The following is a 16,980-nucleotide window of genomic DNA, read 5'->3' as shown; positions in this document are numbered from 1 at the left end:
TTCGCAAAAAACGGGTATTACTTTGAATTAAGATGTTAAAATCACCAGGTCCATTGTGTTCATAATAGTGAAGAAACACTTCTTTGATATTGAAAGATCAATAGATAATTTAGGAAGTCTAACATGTTGGATTCTCACAGTGTGAAAATGTTAGGGCATCATGGGATCATGGGGAGGGTATTTTCCTTTATTGACTACTGTTTTACTTGTCTTACCCCTGCCAGCAACGAGAGTCATGTTAGTGTAAAGCAACCAACCCAATCCGGGCAGGTTTATGAACGGTTCTAGCAGCCACATGCTCTTTGCCATTGTTTATAGTCGTCGTTCTCCTCCGTACACTCCACTCCTCTACCCTCGACACCGCACTACCACCACCCCGCACTCTGCTGCACCACCCTTATAAATCAGTCTCTTAGCTCAGGTGGACCCACTTCAGGTGCCTGCCATCAGGCATGCATTCAGGACCACAGGGTTCCCTCATTTATCCTGATGGCGGGAGGGCAGAAAAGCCTGATACCTTTTACCTTACCCTACAGTCCACCCCCTCAGGGTTTTCTGCCATATAGTCTACATATATACAATTTTCTAAGCAAACATAAACAATGCAGCCATGGCCCACAAAAGCAAATACATCACAAAATGACTAAACTCAATTTTCCTAGGGGCGGATGCTTAGCATGTCCTCTCACCACTGCCTTTACCACTCGCACTCTAAGGCGAAACTCTCCAACTGTGGTTTCTAGCCATAAACCACGTAGTACATCCACCCCCGGGATGTACTCCGGGATGGGCGATACATATACTTTATACTCTCTCGGGGGTAATCGCCCAATCCCCAGAGATAGTTTCACTGCTGTCACCTTGGCACTCTGGCCTCCATAGCCATCAATATAACAAGTAGACCCATGAAATCTTTCTGGATTTCCATAGAGCAGAGTACATGCTGCTCCTGTGTCTACTAGAGCTAAAACCCTTTGTACGTTAGTCGGGACCAGTGGATGGCAAGCTCCACATGTGGCCTCCGGTCCCCGCCCGTCCCCTGTGGACGGGTTCCTTGGCCCTCACCCTATTCAAAAGATATCAGGCCATCACCCCAGGTCGGGGTTGGCAGCAAGTGGTCTTCCAGGCGCAGGGTGCGCGCCTGAGGCCTGGAGCTTCCAGGCTCCCCCTGAGCAGCAGTCCTTCTCATGGGTGTGAACCTCTGGTCTTCTCGCAGCTGCTGCCATAATTCCAATAAATATGCATTGGGCTGTGCGTCTATTTTAGTGCCATCTACACCTGCCCTAATTAAATCCATCCACATTTGGTTACGGGTGACTTTTATAGGTTCTGTGATGCCAAGAGGCTTCCTTGCCCTCCTTGGCATTCCTTTTGACCTTTCAGAAACTACCCGTATTCCTTTCTGAGAGCGCCGGCTCTCAACTTTGCCCAATCATTGTGGTGACGTCATGTATCTGACATCACATAGGGTGCTAGAACTGCATGAGGGATCCAAAAGTAGACGAGGGGGCATTCTTTAATACCAAGTCTCTCATCCCTGCTGTGAAACGCTCGTCGTCAGGACCATGGGTATTCACATTAAACATGGCCTGCCGCATCCCCAATTCCCGAAGTACCTGCACCAGCTCGGCGTGGGTCTGCCATCCGCTTACTGTCTCCAGCACATCTCCTGCATCAGCCCAGACTGTCCATATGGCAGCCATTATCCACTCCAGGAGGGTGTGGTCGCCCTGGCCATACCGCCGGCTGTTCTGCAGTCTCTGTCGCAAGGATGGGTGTGAAGTCACAGAGGCCAGTCTCTCCATCTCTTGTGCCGTGCAAATAATCCCATCCACCCCCAGGTCCCAGAAACGTAGCAGCCAGGCTGCCAAGGGTTCCCCTGGTTTCTGGCGGAACTGTTGGTCCAAGTCCACCAGTTCCACCTGGGTGTATGGTCGATAGGTAGTAAATTCCGTCATCTGTGGTGGTCCAGCAGCCTGACCCCCTGGGGCCATGGGTCGCTGCCGCTTCATTTTCTGAGTCACCACTGGGCGGGCCCGGAGCGTGGGACCAGCCTCCTCCTCCTCGCTAGAGGAGTCCGGCATCTCCGGGGTCGCAGGTTGGTTTGCTATCGCCGGCTGCGATTCGGGCAAAGGGCCAGCGCCCTCTCCTTCCTTTCTGAGACGGAGTCTGGCATCTCCGAATAGTGGGTCAGTTTCTCCAAACCTTTTCCTCCAGAATCCTCAAATGTTGTTGCAGTTTCCGTATCTCTTCCCGCATCTCAACCCGTACTTGCTGGATTCTAGATTGCTCTTTCTGCCTGGACTCTCGCAGAGCCTGTGAGAAACACCCATCCCACGGCTCCTGCCGCCTCGCGGGCACTGCATCTACTCAGGGTTTCTTCTGTTTCATACAGGGCCTGTTCCAGCTGTGCCGGGGATCCATCTACCTCTGGCCATTCCTGGGGAGGTGCCCACTGGGCAAGGAGGTCGGCCACCGAGTACCATCTGCTCGTGGCCAGCCACCCGGCAATCCCTCCCCAGGTTTCAAAGGGTTTTGTCTGCATAGAGCTGTCCTGTTTCGAACTGTCCTGCTGTCTACGCCAGTTGTAGAGGCTGGACAGGACTCAGTGCAGGTTTTCTGATCCCATGCAGACTGGGTAAAGGAGGAGTCAGAGTCCTCAGTGGTTTCTGCAGGTTTTTTTATTGGGGTTCACCAGCCATACGGCAGGCAGGGGTGCTGGGGGGCCGGGAGGCTGGCAGGCCTCCCAGTCCCCAGCAAGTCTTCACTCTATCTGGGCTCTCCGGCCTTCTCTCTCTCAGCTTCTCTTTTGGCTTCTTCTCGGCTTCTGCTGCTTCCACTGACGTCCCCGTGACGCCGCCCTTAAAAAGCACAGTCTTAGCGCAGTGTACCCACTTCAGGTGCCCGCCATCAGGATAGATGATGGATCCTTGCGGTCCTGAATGCATGCCTGATGGCGGGCACCAGAAGTGGGTACACCTGCGCTAAGACTGTGCTCTTAAGGGCGGCGTCACGGGGACACCAGTGGAAGCAGCAGAAGCCGAGAAGAAGCCGAAAGAGAAGCCGAGAGAGAGAGAGAAGGCCGGAGAGCCCAGATAGAGTGAAGACTTGCTGGGGGCTGGGAGGCCTGCCAGCCTCCCGGCCCTCCTGCACCCCTGCCTGCCGTATGCCTGGTGAACCCCAATAAAAAAACCTGCAAAAACCACTGAGGACTCTGACTCCTCCTTTACCCAGTCTGCATGGGATCAGAAAACCTGCACTGTGTCCTGTCCAGCCTCTACAGTTAGTCACTTCTGATCTCCGTCTTTTACTCCTCCCTGCCCCCAACCTGGTCAAAAATATCTGAACTATGTTTGCAATAAGCATTTTCAAATCAACTCCATTTGTGTAGAGGTAACGCTCCAGCTAGGAAAGGCAGAGAATGCTGTTTTGGCTGAACCTTGAGTGATTGGTAGGATTCTGACAGAAGCTGATAAGTGAAAAGGACATTCCATGTGCAGAGAACAGCATGATTGATGGCATGAAGATAGGAATGTACGGGGCGAGTACAGGACCTTTTCTAGAAATGGGGAAACTCAACTCCTGCAGCCACGGAGTCTGGCATGTCTGCGCTCCCCTCCCCAGGCTGCTCAGCTCTTCCAGCTGTAGCTGATTCAGTGCTGGGTCTTTCAAAGAGTGCTCTTACATTGAGGCGCCTGCAGCCAGCAGCTTCTCATTGAAACCTCAGGGATTTTTTTTTAAGTTAATCACAGCCCAGTATGGTTTTTCTTTCTTATTTTTATTATCACTTGATAATTCTTAACTTCCCTCTTGCAGTGCTGCCAATTTCTAAGTGAGGGTGTCTGTCTCTGTTAGATTCTTACTTGCTCTGTTCTATTTATTTCCTTTTAATATACATATATAAACTTAGATGGATTTTAAAAAAAAGACAGGAAACAATGTACAGAGTCACTGAATGCTCAGTCTTTATGACAGCAAATTGCACATTAGTGTACTTGTTTAAACCTTTAGAAGATAGCTAAGTTTACTTCAGTTGACTACATTTCATATTATTTAAAAGGTTGTCAGCACGAATACCAGAATGCACATTCTTTTGAAAGTAGATTGCAGTTTTTTTTATTCATAAATACAATCTCGGTTGTTAATTCCTTGGACAATTTTGGGGATGAAGTTAAAATCAGAGACTTTACCTAATAGAGACTTTGGGTCAACTAAGTAGAATACAGGAGCATGACTGATTGAGGATGCAGTTATGTCTGGTTAAGTGGAGAAAAGCAAAATTACCCTTTTTGGAAAAAAAAGAACAGTGTCTCAATTATTACTAGCCTGTTTTATATTATTCCTGTGTAACATGATCTTTCTATTTTTTTTAGTGAAACTTTCCTGACTTGAAGATACTTTTTTTTTTTTTTTTAAAGATTTATTTATTTATACAAGAACCAGGGTACAGGCCAGATGAGCAGGAGGGTGAGAGGATTCACCAGAGACACAACGGGGAGCAGAACAGGCAGAATGACGAAATACACTGCTGAGGGGAGCAGCAGGCAAAACAAGAGAGGTCTGCTACGCCATGTGAGATTCTCCCCAGTCGGCCGGGATCTAACCCGCACTGCAGAAGCTGCAGACAGCTTCACAGTGTGGCACTCAACCGCCTGCACCACCAGGGAGGCCCGACTTGAAGATACTTTTAGTGCAAATATGATTGTGTTTTATTTGTGCATTATTTTGCTATAAAGCTACAAATTATTGTTTAAAACTGGATTTAATCAATTTCTTGCAAGTATTAGTTTTTTTTATATTTGACTTATGATAGACAATTTAAAGTCAAAATGTTTAATTTTATACTACAGATTTCATGAAAAAAGTAGAAATGTGTTTCCCAGTGAGTTTAGTTTTAGTGTTTCCCAGTGAGTTTAGTTCATTAGTACTTGAAGCACTTACTGACATAGAATGAAAATTACTCTTGTTATTTCTTATAAAACTGACTTTATAAATGAATTATAAATAATGAAAATTATACATTACAAAAATATAGATTTTATTCCTCAAAATACATTGAGAATAATTTTTTTTTAATTTTATTATTTTTTTAATTTAAATTTTATTTTTATATTCCCCATACAATTACAACCCTCTTATTTTTACCCCAAGCCCTCCTTTCCCCGCCCCCCACCCCCCATAGAGTGTCTCTTGTTCATAGTTATTTGTTGATTTTGATATTTTCTTTCTTATAGTTATTCTTTTTCCTGGTCCCTTATTTAAGTTTTCTAGATTCCTGCTATGAGTTTTAAGGGCCTCCCTGGTGGCGCAGCAGGTTGAGCGCAGCACTGTGAAGCTGTCTGCAGCCTCTGCAGCATGGTTTGATTCCTGGCTGGCCAGGGAGATACCCACATGACGCAGCAGATGTCTCCTGTCTTGCCCACGACCCCCCTCAGCAGTGTATTTTGGTCCTTCTGCCTGTTCTGCTCCCCGCTCTGTCTCTGTGAATCCTCTTACCCTCCCGCACCTCTGGCCTGTACCCCAGCTATTATATAAATAAAAAAATAAATCTTTAAAAAAAAGAATAATTTTAATTAAGCTAGACAATACCATCCTATTTCTTTTCAATGCTAAACCTCTCATACTATATTCCAAACCTTGGGACATGTGTGCTTCTATTGTGCCTGACATATGCATCTTATGTGTGGTGAAAGGGAAATAAATGACTGACTTTTCAGTAGGTAAGACGAATTTATCAGTTCCCAAAAGGTTGCAGTGTATGCTGCCAAGTGCCATAGAGTTCAAAGTGAAAATCCTGAATGCTTAGAACCATTTTTTTTAAAGATTTATTTATTTATTTATACAAGCACTGGGTACAGTCAGAAGTGCGGGAGGGTGAGAGAATTCACCAGAGCCAGAGCGGGGAGCAGAGCAGGCAGAAGGACTGAAGTACACTGCTGAGGGGAACAGAGGGCGGCAGGAGAGGTCTGCGCGCCATGTGGGACCCTCGCCAGCGGCTGGGGATCAAACCGGTGCTGCAGAGGCTGCGGGCAGCTTCGCAGCACAGCGCTCAACCACTGCGCCACCAGGGGAGGCCCCTTAGAACAATTTTTAACAGATTTCTTGAGACACAATCCACATATGGTTCACCCATTTAAAGTGTACAACTCAGTGGTTATGGTATATTACCTTATTAACATTTCTTAATTGTGGAAAAATCTATATGACAAAATTTTATCCTCACTTTGAAGTGTACAATACAGTGTCATTAATTCCATTCAGCTTGCTGTGCCACCTCTACCATGATCCCCTTCCAGACTTTTTCATCATCCCAAACAAAATGCTTAGAATATCACTGTGCTTGAAGTAGGCTGAAACTTGGAGTTGGGTGTTGTTTTTTTTTTTTAATAAAAGAAGATGTTTATTATCCTTTGCCCATGGCTCCTACCCCAGGCATTCTTACATCTGTTGCTTTTTGTACCATAGCTGGGAGCAACCATCTGGTGGAGAATTCTATCTTTACCTGCAGGCTCCCTCCTGTTTTGTTGTGCTCCTCTCCAGGCCCAGGGTGGGCAGCTGGAATTTCTTTCTTTTCTGGAGATCTCAGGGTAGAGGAAATTGCACCAGGTACAAGGGCCAGAGGCCTCCAGATAGAAGTCTTGCATTTTGCACAAGAGTTTATTCATCCATCCTTTTCTATATCCACCCCCATTCCTACTTCCAACATCCATATTGTAGTATATTTATTACTGCTTTGATCTATTGTATGTTACTATGCAATGTATAAAATTATTTTCTACTCCTACATTTTTAATTTGTGTAAATTATCTTGGCCTGTACCTGAATAGGGGATAAGGTTTTTCCTTCATCATTTCTAGACCATCACTGAAACAGTCTTTCCCCGGATGTCCTATTGGACATACCTCCTTGACTAAGATTAAAGAAAAGCACACACATATCTCTTCACTATTGACCTCCTTTCAATTAGATGTCTTTTATAGAACTATACTCTACTTTCTGATTCCTCTCTTTTCATTCTAAGTATTTCAGAGACTTCCATGTTCCTTAGGGGCCTTGGTTGTGTGAAACAGAAGTGGAAAAGAAAAAGCACTGAAAATACATTCAGTAGGTCCTAGAATCATGGAAAGGCTAGAGAGCCTAGGTCAAAGGAAGTTACATTGTAGGACCTCAAAACTTGTCTGGGAAAGTCATTGTTGCTGCCAACCAAGAGTGACCTTGGCAGCTGCCCCCCAAATCCACATTGCACATGTGATGGTGCTCTGTTCTCACTGCCTTTGGAATCTGGTGTTGGTCCCTGAACTGATTGGCTACACTTCCATTGCTTTGGGTCAGGTACTTGCATCTGATTGGCCAAACCTAGGCCTGCAAATTAAATGACTGGCTGGTTCTTTTAGCCACTAGGGTGGAAAGCAGATTGTTTCTTACTGAGACTCAAATGGTGAGGAACCCCCTAACATAGGAAGATAGTTCAGAGGCTGAACTAAAAAAGTTACAGTTGTCCTAGGGTTCTGTACAGCAACTGGTGTTCTGTACAAAACTGAGTTAATATTTTTTCCAACTTAGAAAAATACTCCAAACTGAAGTTTGTTGGCTTCCCATTCCTTCTGTAATTAAAATAAAAAGATATACTTGGGTACTTTCCTTTTGCAGGTTGTTTGGTAAGATAAAAATTCTAACATCAAAACCTCATAGACTTTTTGTCTTTTCCAACTTTATATTGCTGTGTTTGAAATATAACTATGGAGCAAGTCTTTTCATTGTGAGCTTAACTACAACATAGCTTTAGTATTCTAATCACCTCGTTATTCTGAGCTTTTAGTTTTGTGATTTTCAAATTTTGTTTTCTATTGTCTTTCGTCCTTAAACTGTTAGATTTTCTTTTTTTAGAGTTGTGGGGATGGGGGTTGAGAGGATTCACCAGAGACAGAGTGGGGAGCAGAACAGGTGGATCTACTGAAATACACTGCTGAGGGGAAATACACTGAAATACACAGGAGAGGTCTGCTGTGCCATGTGGGTAGCTCCCTGGGCGGGGATCGAACTTGTGCTGCAATGGCTGCAGATTGCTTTATATGATTGCTTTATAGGATTGCTTCATAGTGCTGACACTTAACCCCTTGCACCACCAGGGAGTCCCTAAACTGTTAGATTTTCTTTAGAAAAGTATGTTGCTTGTATTACTACAAGGTAGAAAAACAGAAAAATGTCAGAACAAGAATAAAATACAAGTAGCTCTCCTGCCTTCTTATGACTATGTAGGTGCCTCTCTTTTTCTCCTTTTCCAAACAAACCTGTACTTTTAAAATGTAAAATAAAAAAGAATAAAATACAAAATACTGTTAATTTTATAACCAAATCTTAATTAACAAAGATTTTTGTTAGTGAAACATCAGTATCTAGATTGCATTATTTCTTAGGTAAGTAGAATATATATATATATTTTTAAAAGATTTTATTTATTTATTTATACAAGCACTGGGTACAGTCAGAAGCGCGGGAGGGTGAGAGAATTCACCAGAGCCAGAGCGGGGAGCAGAGCAGGCAGAAGGACCGAAGTACACTGCTGAGGGGAGCAGCGGGCGGCAGGAGAGGTCGGCGCGCCATGTGGGACCCTCCTCTGGTGGCTGGGGAGCAGCCGGGGATCGAACTGGCGCCGCAGAGGTTGCGGGCAGCCTCACAACCTAGTGCTCTACCGCTGCGCCACCGGGGAGGCCCTATATTTCTTTTTCTAAAAAGATTTATTTTTTTAAAGATTTATTTTAAATCTTTTAAACCAAATCTTTTATTTTAAATCTTTATTTATTTATCTTTATTTATTTTTTTAAAGATTTATTTTATTTTTTTGATTGTTCAGCATCTTGTTTTATTTTAAGATTTATTTATTTATGCATACAAGAACCGGGGAACAGGCCAGATGCGCTGGAGGGTGAGAGGATGGGGAGCAGAACAGGCAGACTGACCAAAACACACTGCTGAGGGGAGCAGTGGGCGCAACAGGAGAGGTCTGCCGCACCATGTGGGTATCTCCCTGAATGGCCAGGATGAAAACTGCGCTGCAGAGGCTGAGGACAGCTTCACAGCACTGTGATCAACCGCCTGCACCACCGGGGAGGCCCTTTATTTGTTTTTAAAAAAGATTTATTTATTTATACAAGAACCACAGGCCAGATGTGTGGGAGGGTGAGAGGATTCACCAGAGACCAAGTGGGGAACAGAACAGGCAGACTAACTGAAACACACTGCTAAGGGGAGCAGCGGGCGAGACAGGAGAGGTCTGTCCTGCCGTGTGGGTTGCTCCGCGGCCGGTGGGGATAGAACTGGCACTGCAGAGGCTGTGGACAGTTTCACAGCACTGTGCTCAACTGCCTGCACCACCAGGGAGGACCAGAATATATTTCTTGTCTGATAGTAGCTAGTCTGTATTTATTTAGAAGATACACTCTGTTATTCTCTGAAGACTCATAATCTTAGTTCAGTTTCATTGATGTCCTATTTATATACATCTTTTCAGAGTAATGGCATTTGAGCTGTTTCACATTAAATGTACCCTCTCACCATTTCCTGTGGCTTTATGGTGAAATATACTATTTTTATTTAATGATTTCTGCTCCCAAACCCTAGCAAAAATTGGTGAGTGTCTCAATATAGGAATTAGGTACTTGCTTATTATTAGAAAAATCTTAATTACACAATAGAATGGATTCCAGACATACCAATTCCTGGACAGAGAAGAAAGATGTTTTAAGTAAAATAACAGGCATGAGTGAAAGAGAGCATTGTGGGTGGGTGGGAAGAGGAGGTAATTTGTGCAATTTCCTTTCAAATTTTAAAATTCATGACCCAGAGTGCTGTTAAAGCCTGTTCTTGTCTCTTCTAGGACAAGCAAACCTCTCCGACTTCCCCAGGCTAGAGGATGCAGAAAGAAGCTGGTGTGGGATGGAAGGAGAAGCCAGACAGATGGTGGGGGCATGGAATGGGGGTGGAGATAAGGGTGAGGGTAGGGATGCTAATTAGTTTTTCTTGCCTTACCAAGAGCTTAGCAGATGGCTACACCCTTAATACCACCCCTTTTCTGCCTAGCAGGCAGTAGTGGTTAATCTTGTGGTCATGCAGAAAGCATAAACTTTTTTTTTCCTCTTCAAAATGTGGAAGTGGTGGAAGGACACACAAAGGGAAAATCTAGATTTAAATATTACACATTTCTGAGAACAATACATCTTATCTCTTCCATCGTTTGTAATAACTAGATGCCTATGCATGTGTTGGCAATAGTAACTGAAAATGATTTATTCATTGTTATAAAATCAACCCAAAGAAATCAAACTGTGCCTGGACATTTAAAAAAATAACCAAGAAAATGATAAAACTGGCTCTGATGCCCAAGCTTAGCATCTATAGTATGTTATGTTTGAGAGGTTACTGATAGATAACTGTAAGGAGATTCAGCGGGCACAAGATAGCTAAAGTGGCTTGTCTTTGAAAACCCTGTCAACTTCTGTTGGCTGTCTTAATCATTAGCACTTTCCATAATGGTATTCACTGAAAGTTTATTAAATGGAAACAAGTCACCCTAAATCAATTGTTGCATATACTATTCAATATTTGTATCATTATTGACTAGGTCTTGGACATGCAGTATTGTAATAGGCACTGATTTTTCTCAGTACAATATAATGCCTTATATGATAAATGGTACCTTTCAAAATTGGGACGTAAAGATCCTAATGTCTATTTTTGTAAAGGAAGAGAAAGGGGTATTTACTCAGCACTAGACTGTGAGCAGATATACTTACAAATGTTTACATATTCAATCTTTTCAAGGTATCTATGAGGTAGTTCTTTCCCTGCTTTTTTACAAATGAGGAAATGGAGGTTCACAGATATTTAGTAAGTTGCTGGAAGTCACGCAGTGAATGACTAAGCAGGGTTCATACGTGGGTATGCCAAACCCCAAAGGCTGCTCTGTTCTACCTGAAGCCCAATGTATCCATTGGTTCCCCCAGATATTCTTAGTTTGATTTGTCCAATGATTGGTCAAATCAGCTCACTCTACCTCTCAACGTATGTTCTTGTGTTCTTTCTCAACCCAGTCCAGGAATAGAAAAGGATTTGGAAACCAGATCTTCTAACTACTTAACTCTCATAACTCAGATCATTTTTGGTGCTTTCAAAAACAAATGGAAGTGAAATAGTGTAGGCCTGTGATCCTGAACAAAGTATGCATTCTGATCCTAAAGTGCAATTCTGGGCCCCCCTGGTGGCACAGGGGTTAAAGCAGTGCTACCAAGCTATAGCCAGCCACTGCAGCACAAGTTAGATCCCAGGCTGGCCAGGGAGCAACCCACCTGGCCCAGCAGACCACTCTTGGCTGGCACGCTGCTCCCCTCAGCAGTGTATTTCAATAGACCTGCCTGTTCTGCTCCCCACTCTCTCTGGTGAATCCTCTCACCCCACCCCCACCTCTGGCTAACACCCCAGTTCTTGTGTGCATAAATAAACAAATCTTTTTTAAAAAAAAAGTGCAATTCTGTAGTAAACTCTTTTACCAATTTCTAGCCATCACATTTACGTTGGACTGGCTGATAGGTGATACTTACATGTTATTTTTTTGTTTTTGTTATTTATCCTATTGCCTAACGTTCTTTTAGATCTAGCACAAGTTCTGATGTTAACTAGATTCCACTTGGAGTAACTGATACATCTTACAGTTCTTTTTCTCATTGCTTAGCAGAGCACACTCAATTTCTAAAATATGCATTTTTAATTAGTAGTTGATTCCTTTAATTTTCGTTATGATGACCAAGTTTGCTGGAAGCACTTGAAAAAGCACTTGAAAAGTAAATGTGAAACTGAAACAGACTGTTGGCATTTAAGGAGAAAAAGTCTTAACATATATGTTGTTATTTATGATATTTGGTATTACTTTATCAATAATAGTCACTAAAAAAATTACAGATCACACTCTTATTCTCAGACAAGAGAAAAAGAAAATTAAAAGTTATTCAAATGTATTCTTAGAAAGTTTTTACATATTTGTTTTGAGAAGTTTTAAGAGTATATCTGATTCGTGTCTAGAAGAGTGTTTTACTCAAAGGAAGTATGTGCAAGTATCTCTTAAATAAGGTAGATTCATTATGAAAAATGTGCAACTAGTGAGAGGTCAGAAAACTTAGATCATCCATTGTTATATTTTGCTCTGCTTGAGTAAGGGTGCTGTGGACTGAAAGGATACTTGATTATCTGCAATTTCACCAGGGATATTCTGCTGCTGGGATGAGTCTTACTAAACGATAGACCAAAAACCAATATACTGAGTTCCAAATGACTGCTCTGGATGATAATGCTATGAGGCTTCTTAGGAGGAGGAATGACATCTTAATTATTTTGTAGTGAAGCAGACATTTTGAATTCAATTTACTTTAAAAAATAAAACTGCCAGACTTACTCCTGTGACTTCCCTTTTCCCTATGACAACTGAGACCTCATTTCTCCATCCCTCTCTTTGAGATCAACCCAACTTAAATCTCTTTAAGGAAGTATATAGTCAAAGAAACAAATTAAGACCTTAAAATGAGAGAAATGAAACCAACTTCTTTTAAATGATAGGTTTTTGAAAACCTTGTGAAGACGTTCATTCAAGTTTCCACAGGTGACTTTTCCTAGTGAATGTCACAGTGATAGAACTTTCTCGCAGCAGGGCTGGCCCTGCACGTTGTCTGACCTAGTTAGTTCTGGTATGTAATTGTATACGTGGTACTGGATCTAACTCAGGAGCCCCTGCGAGGCTGAGGACAGGAATTACGTGCTGTACTTTCCCTGTGTTCTCCACAGCAGTGTCATAACACTATCATCCTATGATCTCGTTTGATAAATGTCAAAAACTCATCTGCCCCCAATCTAAAAAAGCCCCTCAGGAACAGGGTTTTTTTTGTTTTTTTTTTTTCTGTATTTCTCCACCAGTTGAAAATCACAGCTTTTACAAAGCCTGTCTGCCAAAAACACTTAATTCAATCTTCAAATATGTATTACTAAAGCAATAGGCAATGTTTTTGTGTTCCAAATATAAAATTATATTAAGTATCTTCTATAACTTACAGTGCTAGTCCGGAATCTGATAACTTCCTTTTTCTTTCTTTCTTCAACATGCTCATCTCCCTTGAAAATTATTTCTCTTCCTTTATTGAATTAAACTTGTGTTGTGTCTTCAGTTGTTTAGAAAGTTGTTATAATAAAAGAGTTTAGGGAATGTGAGCTGGTGCAGCCATTATGGAATGTGATCTGGATTTATCTTAAAAAAATAAAAATGTAAATATCATATGACCCAGCAATACATTGATGGGCATCTATCCAAAGGAGGTGAAAGCAGCAACTGGAAAATCTATATACTCTACAATGTTTGTTGTAGCATGATTTACTATAGCTAGGACATGGGAAACAACTTAAGTGCGCACTGAGAGAAGACTGGATCAAAAAGATGTGGAATGTTACCATAAGGAAAGATGAAATGCTGCTATTTACAGCAAATTTGAAGGATTTGGGGGAGAATTATGTGTAGTAAAGCAAGTCAGAATGGTAAAGATAAACAATGGATATTTTCACAGTGGATGATTAGACAAAGTAAAATATGTATAAAAGCATACTGGATATTAATAAATGAAGTGAAGTTTCTGAGGTTAAGAGGGAGAGGGGAGGAAAAAAGCAATAAAGGGATATAAAGGATAGTAATGTGAAAATAGTAAAATAATGTGCTTCAAAATAAGTTGTTTTATATATATAAAATATATATATATACATTTTTAAAAAGATGTATTCATTCATGCATACAAGAACCAGGGCACAGGCCAGAGGTGTAGGGGGTTGAGAGGATTCACCAGAGACAGAGTGGGGAGCAGAACTGGCAGATAGACTGAAATACACTGCTGAGGGGAGCAGCGGGAGACAGGAGAGGTCTGCTGCACCATGTGGTAGCTCCCTGGCCAGCGGGGGATCAAACCCATGCTGCAGAGGTTGTGCACAGCCTCATAGCACCGCGCTCAACCCCCAGGGAGGCCCATAAGTTGTTATATTAGGGCCTCCCCGGTGGCGCAGCGGTTGAGCGCTGGCTTGCGAAGCTGCCCGCAGCCTCTGTGGCGCCGGTTCGATCCCCGGCTACTCCCCGGCCACCGGAGGAGGGTCCCACATGGCGCGCAGACCTCTCCTGCCGCCCGCTGCTCCCCTCAGCAGTGTACTTCGGTCCTTCTGCCTGCTCTGCTCCCTGCTCTGGCTCTGGTGAATTCTCTCACCCTCCCGCGCTTCTGACTGTACCCAGTGCATGTATAAATGAAAAAACAAAGAAAGAAAGAAAGAAAGAAAGAAAACATGCCTCTATAAAAAAAAAAAAAAAAAAAAAAGTTGTTATATTAAAAGAATTTAGGTACTGGATTACTTCAGATCAGTATTTGTATCTGATCAATGGGATAATTTTATATAATCTTACAAAATAAGTAATCTTACAAAGTAAAGCCAATTTATAGCAGTGAGAAACAGAATTTCACGGGCAGAAACTAGTATTTTAGATTTCTTTCTTTAAGTTTTCAGTTTGTAGTATTCATATTCCAATCTTTCCAAGCCAAAAATGGTAGTTTTTCAATTCACCTGTTTCATTCTTAACACCTATTTTCATTATCATATGTATCTTTTAAATTCAAGTTATAAACTTAAAGTCAAAGAGCTGTAGTATTCAATTTCCAACCTCTGAAGAAGTCATACAGATTTTAAGGGAGTAAAATAAAAAAAAAGTCCACATAAAATTTAGAATTCAAGCAACAAGGGCCTCCCTGGAGGCGCAGGTGGTTGAGCACAGCGCTGTGAAGCTGTCTGCAGCCTCTGCAGTGCTGGTTCCATCCCAGCCAGCCGGTGAGGGTCCCACATGGTGAGCAGACCTCTCCTGTCTCGCCCGCTGCTCCCGTCAGCAGTGTATTTCATCAGTCTGCTGTTCTGTTCCCTGCTCTGTCTCTGGTGATTCTTCCCACCCTCCTGCACATCTGGCCTATGCCCTGGTTCTTGAATAAATAAATAAATCTTAAAAAAAAAAAAAAAAAAGAATTCGAGCAACAAATGAAGTGGAAATTTTAATTACAATTAAAAATCTTCTATAAGACAAGGATATGTTTTCCTTTTCTTACTGAGGTAAATTTACATATAGTGAATTGCATAGATCATAAGTATACAATTTTATGAGTTTTGATAACTGTATTTTTTTTTTTTGGAATGTTATTTTTTTTTATTCTTTTTTTTTTATAGAAGCATGTTATTTATTTATTTATTTGTTTGTTTGTTTGTTTTGTTTATACATGCACTGGGTACAGTCAGAAGCGCGGGAGGGTGAGAGAACTCACCAGAGCCAGAGCGGGGAGCAGAGCAGGCAGAAGGACCGAAGCACACTGCTGAGGGGAGCAGCGGGCGGCAGGAGAGGTCTGTGCGCCATGTGGGACCCTCGCCCTGCAGCTGGGGATTGAACCAGCGCTGCAGAGGCTGCGGGCAGCTTCGCAACCCAGAGCTCAACCGCTGTGCCACTGGGGAGGCCCTGTAAACTAATTTTTGAAATCCAAACCACCTACTAAAGTAAATCTCCCACTACTTCATTGTCCAGTTGAAATCCTCTTTTTCCACAATGTTCTTTTGTGATGTCTTGGCTAGAAGAATTTCTTTCATTCTCTAAATTTTAGTAGCCCCAGTGTTTTGACACTTTACATCAATGCCACCTTTTTGTACCTTAGTCATTAATGGTTTTATTGCTGAACCTATTTATTCCCCGGCATACATTTCATTTGCACACACATATAATGAGGGAACATTTCATTTGCACACACACATATTGAGGGAACTAAGCATATTTCATACTTAAAAAAATTTCTTTCATAACATAGTACAGTGCCTTGTACACAGGAGTTAACTGAAAATTTTTGGCTTAATTGGTTTCCTATTTTTTTGTTTTGCTTTAGGCAAGGTATAACTGCTGTTTATTGACTCAGTTTAAAAAACTTACTTGTTTTAATTACATGGTAATTTTGTCAGTTTTCCATTTTTCTTGACTAATGTAAACCAGCCCCAAAGTTAAACTTGCTGACTAAAATCCACTTCCCTTATCAGTTTACTAATTCCTAGTTTAAAGCAGTCCCAATGCGGTTAGATGTGAAATGAAAAAGCACACCATAAGGAGATTAGGGATTCCATCTAGGGCTTTCCTTTTGTTTTCCCTGGAGGATATGAGTTGCCATTTAGAGGTCTTCACAAAGTACTGGATCCATTTGCCAGTCCCTGGAGGCTGACATTATTATCCAAGTCTAGCTCAGAGCTCCTTTTCCCATATTCATATCTCCTTATTGGTATTTGGCACTTAGAGGGAAAATTGATATATGTGTATATTTGCCTGTTCACAATTGGACTGTTGAACTCCTCAAAGCAGGGATCATGTACCTTAGTCATCCTTGTTCCGCATTTACTTAAGTCCTCCACCAATGTTCATTGAAAAAAATGTATAGATTAATAAATGAACAAATACATATGACTTTTTAGGCATCCTAAACATTTAAGAATTTCTGTTTTTTTGATATGCAAATCTCTGGAGAATTTTGGGACAGAAAATTACTTTCATTTTTTATTTAAAGATTTATTTATTTATGCATACAAGAATGGGGGTACAGGCCAGAGGTGTGGGGAGGTGAGAGAATTCACCAGAGACAGTGCGGGGAACAAAACAGGCAGACTGACTAAAATACACTGTTGAGGGGAGCAGCGGGCGAGACAGGAGAGGTCTGCTGTGCCATGTGGTTAGCTCCCTGGCCAGGATCGAACTCAAGCTGCAGTGGCTGCGGCTAGCTTCATAGGTTGCATCATAACCCCTTGCACCACCAAGGAGGCCCCTATACATATTATTTTATTTAATCTTTATAAACCTTCTGCAGAGTGTGAATGATCCCCCATTTTCTTATTGTTGTA

This window comes from Talpa occidentalis, unplaced genomic scaffold (assembly GCF_014898055.3).
Source record: "Talpa occidentalis isolate TD23 unplaced genomic scaffold, MPIMG_talOcc4v2.1 talOcc4.13, whole genome shotgun sequence".
Lineage (NCBI taxonomy): Eukaryota > Metazoa > Chordata > Mammalia > Eulipotyphla > Talpidae > Talpa > Talpa occidentalis.
The sequence above is the reverse complement of the archived record's forward strand: the minus strand, read 5'-3'. Positions refer to the sequence as shown.